The sequence below is a fragment of the Elephantulus edwardii genome, unplaced genomic scaffold, assembly GCF_000299155.1.
Source record: "Elephantulus edwardii isolate Elephantulus edwardi_28Jun2011 unplaced genomic scaffold, EleEdw1.0 scaffold00239, whole genome shotgun sequence".
NCBI classification, from domain to species: Eukaryota; Metazoa; Chordata; class Mammalia; order Macroscelidea; family Macroscelididae; genus Elephantulus; species Elephantulus edwardii.
In genome coordinates this window covers 768,578-779,877 of record NW_006399989.1, presented here as the reverse complement: position 1 = coordinate 779,877, position 11,300 = coordinate 768,578, and positions in this window count along the sequence as shown.

Genomic DNA, 11,300 nt, shown 5'->3' with positions numbered 1-11,300 from the left:
ACACATCTGGCAGTTCTCTGTTGACATACTGTTCCAAACGTTTTTGGATAATTTTCAGCAGAATCTTGCTTGCATGTGATATCAATGATATTGTTCGATAATTTCCACACTCTGTTGAATCACATTTCTTTGGAATGGGAACAAATATTAATCTTTTACTCCCCAGTATTCAATCTTGTGATTAGCTATTGTGAACGGTATTGTTTTTCTCAGTTCTAACTCTGTATTCTCTTTGTCGCTGTAAAAAATCCAATTGATTTTCTATGTTGATCTTGTGTCCTGCCACTTTGTGGAATTGTTCAACTGTGTCCAGTAATTTTCTTCCTGAGTCTTTAGGGTTTTCTAAGTATACTTTCATATCCTCTGCATTGTTGTTGTTGTTGTTATGTGCCATCGATTCACTTGCGACTCATAGTGACCCTATGTACAAGAGCCCTAAATGCCATTCTATCCTGTGCCAACCTCACCATCTCAAACGCACTCATTCCCTCCACTCCACTCACAGAATTGATCCATCTCATCCAGGGTCTTCCTCTCCTGTACCATCCCTCCACTCTCCCAAACATGATGTCCCTCTCCAAGGACCAGTCCCTCCCTGCAACATGGGCAACTTTGGGCAAAGTATGTCAGACGACACTTCAGAATCCAAGGAGCATTCTGGCTTCACCTTCTCCAGCACAAACCTGTTTGTTCTCCTAGCAGTCCATGGTATATTCAACATTCTTCTCCAGCACCACAGCTCAAAGACATCAATTCTCTTTCTATCATCCCTAGTCACTGTCCAACTCTCCGATGCATAGCATGTAATTGCAAAGACTATAGCATCTGCATAGAGAGATTATTTTTACCTCCTCTTTGCCAATTTGGACACCTCTTATTTCCTTCTTTTGCCTTATTGCTATCACTAAGACTTCCAATACCATATTGAATAGGAGAGGTGATAGTGGGCATCCTTGCCTAGTTCCTGTTCTCAAGGGGAATGCTTTTGATCTCTCTCCATTGAGAATAATGTTGGTTCTCGGTTTTGCATATATACTTTCTACTATGTTGAAGAAATTCCCCTCTAATCCTATTTTGTTGAGTGTTTTAATCAGGAAAGGGTGTTGGATTTTGTCAAAGGCCTTTTCTGCATCAGTTGATAAGATAATGTGGTTCTTGTTCTTTGCTTTGATTATGTGATGAATTACATTGCTTTTCTTATTAAGAACCATCCTTGCATACCTGTTATGAATCCCACTTGGTCATGGTGAATTATTTTTTTTGCTGTATCATTAATTCTATTGGCCAGGATTATTTTCACGATTTTTGCATCTATGTTCATGAGAGATATTGACCTCTCGTTTTATATTTTGGTGGTGTCTTTACCTGGTTTTGTTATCAAGGATATATTCGCTTCTTAGAATGAGTCTGGGAGAATGCCATCTTTTTCTATTTTCTGAAATACTTTATGTAGAATTGGTGACAATTTTCTCTGAATGTTTGATAAAATTCACTTGTAAAACTATCTGGTCCAGGGCTTTTGTTGGCTGGAAGTTGATTTATTATCTTTTCAAGTTCTTTTTTTTTTGTTTGTTTTAATGGGTTTGTTCAGGTGTTCAATTTCAGTTTGTGTCAGTTTAGGTAGGGTGTGAATTTCTAAGTATTTCCTCTAGGTTTTCATATTTGTTTGAGTATAGTTTTTCATAATATTACAGTGTTAGCTTTTTTATTTTAGTTGGTTCTGTTCTGACATTGCCCATTTTATCTTTTATTTGGACTTTTTGTGTCTTTTCCTTTGTTAATTTTGCTAGTGGTTTGTTGATTTTATTGACCTTTCCAAAGAACCAACTCCTAGTTTTGATGGTTTCAATTGCTTTTCAGTTTTTTATTTCATTTATTTCTGCTCTAATTTTTATAATTTCTGGCTTTTTTAGATGGTGTCTTGTTTTCTTGCTGTTCTTATTTAGTTTGTTGGAGATGTTGGGTTGGAGAATCAATGGTAGGTTTTTTCCTGCCTTTCGATGTGTTTGCTTATTGCTATAAATTGACCTCTGATTACTGCTTTGCCTCTTTCCCAGTGATTTTGGTAAGTTGTGTTTTCATTGTCATTTGTTAAAAAAAACTTTTTAATTTCATTTTTTAATTTCTTCTAGTACCCATTCATGTTCAAGCAAGATGTTCAGCTCCCAAATGTGTGGGTTTTTTTCTCTTTTATCCTCTTGTTATTAATTTCTGATTTTGTAGTATTGTGGTCTGAAAAGATGCTTTGTATTATTTCTATGTTTTTGAATTTATAGATGCTTGCTTTGTGACCTAAAACATGATCTATTCTGGAGAACATTTTATGCAAATTGGAGAAGGTGTACTATCCTTTTTTTTGGTGCCTACAAATAACTATGAGAACAAGTTGGTTTATTGTGTGGTTTAATTCCTCAGTATCTTTGTTGAGTTTCTTTCTGGTAGTTCTATCTTTTCTTGAGAGAGGTGTATTTAAGTCTCCAGTTACTTTAGTACTGTTTTCCATTTTTTCAGTTTTGTTAATGTTTGTTTTATATATTTTGCAGGTCTTTCATTTGGTGCATATTTATTTATTATTGTTATGTTCTCTTGGTCTATTGACACTTTAATAATTATGTAGTGATGTTCCTTGTTCTTTGTGGTGGTTTTTGCATTAAAATTTATTTTATCAGAAATTAATATTGGTATTCCGGTTTTTTCTGGTTGCCATTTGCTTGGTTTATTTTTTCCTATCCTTTTATTTTTAGTCTTTTTTTATCTTCATTTTTCAGGTGTGTCTCTTGTACACAGCATATTGATGGATTTTGTGTTTTTATCCAATCTGCTACTCTTTATCTCTTAAGTGTGTGATTATTCAGAGGCAAGGTTTTATTGCTATAGTTTTGTTGAGTTCTTTTTGGTGTTGCTGCTAGTTACTTTGTTCCATCCTGCTTTCTGTGGTACCTCTGTATGCAGGACATCTCTTTAGTGTTTCCTTCAGCAGTGGTCTTGTTTTTACAAATTCCATTAGGTTCTGTTTTTCTGGGAATATCTTGATCTCTCCTTCATATTTGATGGAGTTTTGCTGAGTATAGTATTCTCAGTTGACAGTTGTGTTCTTTGAGTGTTCGATATATGTCATTCCTCTGTCTTCTTGCTCACATTGTTTCTGCTGAGAAATTGGCACTTTTTCTTATCTGCTCTCCCTTATAGGTTACTCTTTGTTTCTCCCTCACTGCTTTCAGAATTCTCTCCTACTCTCTTATTCTGGCAAATTGGACTATGATATGCCTTGGTGTTTTTCTTCTGGAGTCTATTGTATATGGTTTTCACTCAGCTTCTTGATATTCTCTCATTCTTCATTATGCCTGGGACGTTTTCCTCTAGTAATTCTTCCACAACTTTTTGGGTACCTTTACTTATTTCTTTCTGTTCTGGGATTCTGATGATGCTCATGTTATTTCTCTTGATGGTGTCCTACATTATTCTTGGGTTATCTTTTTTTCCTTTCTTTTTTGATTCTGCTTTTTGCCCTAGTAGATCTTCTATCTCACTGGTTCTATGTTCTATCTCTTTGACCCTGTTCATGTGACCCTCCATCATGTTGATAACATCTGTAATATTGGTCCTCATATTTTGGATTGTGGTTGCTTGTTTTTCCAGGGCCTCTAATGCCTCGTTTGTTTTATGTACATTGTTTTGGATTTTTTAAAAAAGCTCCTCCTGATTTTTGCTTGTGGTATCCTGTAACTCTTCAAGTTTCTCTTTCACCCATTGAAAATATTAAAATATTATTTAAAAAATTCTGTGTCAGAAAGTTTCACCAGACTTTCTGACTTCTGGAAATCCATTGATACTGTGTCACTTTTTTTTTTTACATCTTGCTTTGGGCTTGTGTAAAGGGTGAGGTAGCCTGCTTTCTACATGACATTCCTGTGGTAGAGTTTTTATGTCTGACGTGATAATAGGTTCTTGATGATGATGATGATCTGAAGTCACCATTCCAGAAGAGAGTGTTGCTGCTGCCTTGCCTGGGCCTGTGGAAGCTGCCTCCTCTGTCAGACAACTGCCACAGCTAGGGTAGCCCAAGGTGCTCTGGTCTAAAGGCATTTGATGTAGTACGTGTGAGAAGAAGCAAGGTGGAGCACAGAGACTTTTTTGAAAACCAGGAAGCCTTGGTTTTCCTGCAAGAACAAGGTCCAGCTGTCTCACTCCCTTCTGATTGAGCTTAAGGGATCCCCTGTGATCCAGCCAAACATCAGTGACCCCCCACAAGGTACCTCACTTAAGTTCCAGCATTGCTTCCAGTGTGCATTAGAAGTAGTGTTTATTGTGCAGATCAACGACATTGGAACTGGATTTCTGGCATGGAGCAATAATGGGACTGGAGTTTCAGGCTCACACTCTCATATTCCAGCTTTCCTGCTTGCCCTGGCACATCACTCCCCACCATGTGCATCAGCAGCTCCTCAATGGATGCATGGCTTCAACCAGAAGCTCTCTGCCACGTGCCTGGCATTAGCATGTAGCTCCCAGGCATGTGCATGGCATCAGCAAGCAGCTCCCCTGACACATGCCTGATGTCAGGAAGCAGCTCCCTGGCACGTGCAGACAGTTTCTTTTGACTTCTCTCACTCAAAATCCAGCTGTTTCTCTGCCACGTCTCGTTGCTGTGCTGTTCTATCAGGGCGCCGTTCCATCTGAACAATATTATTGCTATTACATGCAAGCAAAATACTACTAAAGATCATTCAAAAACAGCTGTGACAGTACAGTGTATACAGTGAATAAGAGATAAGTTACCAGAGTTTATACCCAACCAGTTCCCTGATTTAATTACAGTCTTCTTGATTGGTCATCTGTGGACAGCAAGGAGATGAGGGTCCCTCATGCTGTGTGACTGTGGCTCAATAGCAGGCACACCTGTTCCTCCTTGGTTCCATTGACATATAAGTTAAAAAAAAAAAAAGAAAAGAAAAGAAAGAAGAAGTCCAAAGTCTCAGCATTGGTCTCCATTGAGGCCACTGGAGTCAGGGAGGCCTTTTGGTTCCACTCTGCTGTGGCAGCTGGGTCTGGGGTTTGCTTTGTTTTGGAGTATTTTTATGTGTTTCAATCTGAATGGTACTTCCTTGATATTTTATTGGCTTTTCTCCACTGGGTTCACTGGAGCTACTAGGTCTGGTGTGATTTTTTATTCTGCTTTGTTGGAGCCCTCAGAAGGGTTTTGGTTAATGATAATTTTCTTGCTTGCCATTCCTATTTCAGCAGCTTTCATGTACTGTGTTGTAACTTAAAAAGCCAATCATGGGCTTTTAATTTTTCCTTTATCCTGAGTATTTTCTCTCCTTTTAACTTCTTTAAACATGGGTGCACCTGCCACCTTTTTAAATTTCTGTGGCTTTAGATAGAGGCATGCTCTTTCTGTGTTGGTGGTAGAGATCTCTGGGTCCTGTTTGGCTGGCTGGAGGCCTTTTTCTGGGAACGATGAGAACCTGAAGCATGGGCAGACCTGTAGCCCTTTAAAATTCATTTGGGCCCTGCAGCCCTCAGGCCTAGTTGTTGTTTTTTAAATGAACACTCCTAGGTGGTACGGCACTATTTTGTCATTTCTCTGTATTGAGGTAACTATGGATTGCTGTGGTACTGAATGTTGTGCCATTGGTCTGTCAAGTGACATATGGTTATGCTTAGTTGACAATATCTGGCTAGCTAACAGATTAAGACAGGCTTGGAAGCAAGAATGGCATCCACTTCCTAAACATGCCTATGGAAACTCTATGAACTTAGAAAAGACAATAGTTATAAAACAAGGTTAAAGTCTTTCGTTTATGGGGTCAGTACTAGCTGGCACTTAATAACAACAACAACAACAATAATATTTATTGCCAAAACTTTTTCTTTCCTTTTGGACTGCCATTGGTTCAGCACTGTATGATGGCATTCTTGTTTTGGTTGAGGACATGTCTGGGTTTAGAGAAGGCTGGCAGGAACAACAGATGAAATCTGTCACAACCTGTACCTGCCGTCTTTACCCCAGGTACAAGCCCCCTTTTTCTAGGCTCTGCCCTGATTCTATGACTTCATTCAGCTGCCTTAGATGCTTCTGGGCTTAGGTAAGGCAGGGAGGTCCAGCAGAAGGGACCAAACACAATCTTCACCTGCCATATTTACCCCAGGTACAGGTCCCGGACCTCTTGGCTCTAAATTGGTTCTCTGACTTCTGCCTTAGATGCTTATGTGCTTAGGCAAGGCAGGCAGAACTAGCAGAAGGAACTTGTCACAACCTGTACAAACTATCTTTACCTCTGGTACAGGTCAAGGTTCTCCTGGTGCAAGCCTGATTCTCTGACTCTCACAGGTCCATCTGAGAAGCTTCTGGGTTAGGGAAGGCATGCAGGACCTGTAAAAACCTGCAACTGCCATAATTTTCTGAGGTACAAGCCCTGATTCTCCCAGAGTAAGCCTGATTCTCTGACTTCACCCATGTTGCCTTAGACGCCTCTGGGCTTGGAGAAGACAAGCAAGACTCACAGAAAGAACCTATTACTTCCTGAGACTGCCATCTTTACCCTAGGTATAGAGCCCCATTCTCTCAAGGTAAGCCTGATTCTCCAATTTCCTTCAAGCTTCCTTGGACACTTTTGCCCTTAGGTACATCAGGCAGGACCAGCAGAATGAATCCATCACAAATCAGTGTTCATCATCTTTACTCCATGTACAGGCCCTGGTTCTCCTGTCACAAGGCTGATTGTCTGACTCCTGCTGGGTCACTTTTGGTGCCTCTGGGCTGTGGGAAGACAGGCAGGACAAGCAGAAGGAACCCATCATAACCTGCATCCATCATCTTTACCTCAAGTACTGTTCTTGATTTTCCCATTGCAAGCCTGATTTTCTGACTTCTGTCAGACCACTTTAGACTCTTCTGGGCTTAAGGCAGGAAGCAACAGCAAAAGAGATCTGACACAACCTGCACTCACAGTCTTTTCCCCAGATACAGGTCCTGAATCTCCTGGGGCAAGCCTCATTCTCTGACTTCTGCCTAGCCACCTTAGATTCTTGTGGGCTTAGGCAAGGCAGGTATGACCAGCACAAGGAACTTATAACAACCTGTACTTGCTGTCTTTACCCCAGGTACATATCTGGAACCTCCTGTTGCTAGCTTGGTTCTTTCACTTCTTCTATGCTGCCTAAGGTGCTTCTCAGTTTACAGCAGGAATTGGACCAGCAGGAGGATCCTGTCACAACCTATACCCACCATCTTTACTGCAGGTACAGGTCCAGATTTCCCCTGTGCAACCCTGATTCTCTGACTTTTACCAGGCCGTCTTAGATGCTTCTGGGCTTAAGCAAACTCTGGAGGACAAACAGAAGAAAGCCATCACAACCTGTGCCCACCATCTTTACCCCAGGTACAGGTCCCGATTCTTCTGGTGCAAGCCTGATTCTCCAACTTCTGCTGGGTCATATTAGATGTTTCTGGGCTTAGGAAATGCAGATTGGGCCAGCAGATGGTACCTGTGAAAAACTGCACCCATCACCTTTACCCTAGGTATAGGTTCCCATTCTCTCAGACCAAGCCTGATTCTCCAATTTCTATCAGACTGCCTTAGACACTTTTGCCCTTAGGCATTTCAGGCAGGACCAGCAGAATGAATCCATCACAACCTGCACCCATCATTTTTACTACATATACAGGTCCTGATTCTCCTGTCACAGCCTGAATGCCTTGCTGCTAGCCACCTTAGTCGCCTCTGGGTAAGGTAGGCAGGAAAAGTGGAAGGAACCCATCACAGCTTGTGTCTGCCATCTTTTCTTTTATTAAGTCCCAGTACTCCTGGAGCAAGCCTGATATTCCATAATCTCTGCTGGGCTGTATTGGATGCTTCTCAGCATAGGCAAGGCAAGCAAGACCAGCAAAAGGTTCCCAACACAACCTGTGCCCACTATCTTTGCCCTGGGTTCAGGTCTCAATTCTCCTAGTGCAAGCCTGCCACCTAAGATGCTTCTGAGCTTAGGCAAAGCAGTAAGTCCAGCAGAAAGAATCCAACACAGCCTGCATCTGCCATCTTTACCCCAGGTTAAGGTCCTGATTCTCCTGGCATTATACTGTTTCTCTGACTTCCACTGAATTGTCTTAGACACTTCTAGGCTTAGGTAAGGTGGGCAGAACCGGCTGAAGGAAACTGTTACAATTTGTGCCCATCCCTATTCTCTGGTTGCAAGTTTGATTTTCAGATTTTTCACTGGGCTGCCTTCTACTCTTCTGGTTTTAGAGAAGCCAGGCAGGAACAGTAGAAGAAACCAGACACAACCTGACTCACCATTTTTATCCCAGGTAGTTTCCGAATCTCCTTGGGCAAACCTGATCCTCCAACTTCTGCTGGGCTGCCTTAAATGCTTGTGGGCTGGCACAACCAGCAGAAGGAACCTGTAACAACCTTCATCCTTCATCTTTACCCCAAGTACAGATCCAGAATCTCTTGGCACAACCTTGATTCTCTAACTTTTGTTTGGCTACCTTAGTAACTTCTGGGCTTAGGAAACAAAGAAGCCAGTAGGAGGAACTTGTCATGACCTGTGCCTGCTATTTTAACCCTAGGTATAGGTACCAATTCCCCTGGCACAAACCTGATTCTCTAACTTCTGCTGAGCCACCTTAGACACTTCTGGTCGTAGGCATACCAGACAAGATCAGTAGAAGGAAGCCATTATAACCTGCATTCATTATCTTCACCCTAGGTACAGGTCCTGAAACTCCCAGTGTGAGCCCAACTCTCTGACTTCCACCAGGCTGCCTTAGTACCTTCCAGGATTAAGCAAGGCAGGCAGGTCCAGCAGAAAATATCAGACACAACCTGCTTCCACCATCTTTATCCCAATTCTTCTGATGTTAGACTTATTCTCTGATTTCTGCCAGGGTGCCTTAGAAGCTTTTGAGCTTAGGCAAGACAAGCAGAATAAGCAGAAAGCATTCATCACAGTCTGCACCCACCATCTTTACTCCTGGTGCAGCCTGAATCTCTGACTTCCACAGGTTCACTTGAGACGCTTTTGGGTTAGGAAGTGTATGTAGGACCAGTAGGAAGAATTCATAATAACTTGTGCCTGCAATCTTTTCCCCAGGTACAGATCCAGATTCCTCCAGAACAAGCCTGATTATCCAATTTCTGCTGGGCTGCCTTAGACACTTCTCACCTTGGAGAAGGTAGGCAGTGTAAGGTCGCCGAGGAAGGCCAAGGCTGACTCTAAAGTAGATAGAGACCAGCAGCTACTTAAAGTTAGAGTGGGATTTTATATTGTCTTACAAGGAAATTGGGAGAGTGGATGTTTGCAGTTTTTTTTAAAAGATAAGGAAGCAGGGTGGGGGTCGTAGATGGTTATTCCTGGGAAACGGAGATGGAATAGTTTTACAGCCCTAACAGAGACAAACAGCGCCACAGTCACTGCTTCCTGTGGTTCATTTCAGTGGCTATTCTGGGAAAGGGAGGGAGAGCAGCTCCATGGCCCTAACAAGCAGGACCAGCAGAAAGAACTGGTTACTTCTTGAGACTGCCATCTTTACTCCAGGTCCTGATTTTCCCAGTGCAAGCCTGATTATCCACCTCCTGCCAGGCCATATTTGTTGCTTCTGGGCTTAGGGGGGGGGAAAACCCAACCAAAAAAACCATATACACTGATAGAAAACAACATTAACAAAAACAAAAAAAACACAGATGGTTCCTGTCACAAACTAAACCCGTCAAGTTGTAGATGACTCAGCAACCCTATGAATGAAGACCTGAACACTTGTATAATTTTCATCATATCTTCAATTCCATAGTTTCCAGAGGTAAGCTACTTCAGAAGTGCATTCCACTCCTGCTTCCAAGCCTGTTTTAATCAGCAGGCTTCACCAAATACTGTCCACCATGGGTAACTATTATTGCATTTGACACAACAGTGTAATAGTGTTTCACATAACAGCAACCATGAGCTTCCTCTGTACAGCAAATGGACAGATCAGTGCATAGATAAGTGAAATAAAAATTTAGTCTAGAACAATCACAAAGCTAAGATCAACAAATTTAAATATCAATTTAAAGGCAACAATTATTTAATTCATTTGAGAAATCAACAAATGGTGCTCAGACAACTGTAAAGAAGAAAAAATGGAGCTGGACTTCATGTTTCACATTATATATAACAGTAATTTGAAAAGGAACACACAGACAACCAGAAAAAAGCAGGAGTAGATATTAATCTCTGATAAAATAAATGTCAATGTAAAAACCATCGCAAAGGACTAGGAAGGTCACTACATAATGATTAAAGGGTCAATAGAACAAGAGGACATAACAATAATAAATATCTATGCACCAAATGAAAAATCTGCAAAATACATAAAACAAACATTAACAAAACTGAAAAAGGAAATAAACAGTAATACTATAATACTTGGAGACATCAATATACCCCCTCAAGAAAAGATCGAACTACCAGAAAGAAACTCGACAAAGATACTGAAGAATTAAGCCACACAATAAACCTCATAGATATTTATAGGCTAATGCACCCACAAAACCCCCCACAGTATACCTTCTTCTCCGATGTGCATGGAACGTTCTCCAGAATAGATCACACTCTAGATCACAAGGAAAGCATCAATAAATTAAAAAACATAGAAATAATACAAAGCATCTTTTCAGACCATAATGCTACAAAATTAGAAATTAATAAGAATATCAAGGAGAAAAAAACCCCCATGCATTTGGAAGCTGAACAACTCCTTGCTTGAACATGACTGGGTAGTAGAAGAAAGAAAAAATGAAATTAAAAAGTTTCTTGAAACAAATGACAATGAAAACACCACTTTCCAAAACCTCTGGGAAACAGCCAAAGCAGTAATCAGAGGTCAATTTATAACAATAAGCAAACACATCAAATGACAAGAAAAACAGACCATTGACTCTCTAAACCATCATCTTCAGCAAATTGAAAAAGAACAGCAAGAAAACCCAACACCCTCTAAAAACCCCAAAATTATAAAAATTAGAGCAGAAATAAATGAAATAGAAAACAGAAAAACAATTGAAACTATCAACAAAACTAGGAGTTAGTTCTTTGGAAAGGTAAATAAAATCAGCAAACCATTAGCAAAACTCACAAAAGAAAAGAAAGAGAAGACACAAATAAAGCTAATAAGAGATGAATCACGCAAAATCACAACAGAACAAACTAAGAAAAAAGCTAATATTAGAATATTATAAAAAATTATACTCAAACAAATATGAAAACCTAGAGGCAATGGAAAAATAAGTAGAAATGCACAACCTACCTAAACTAAC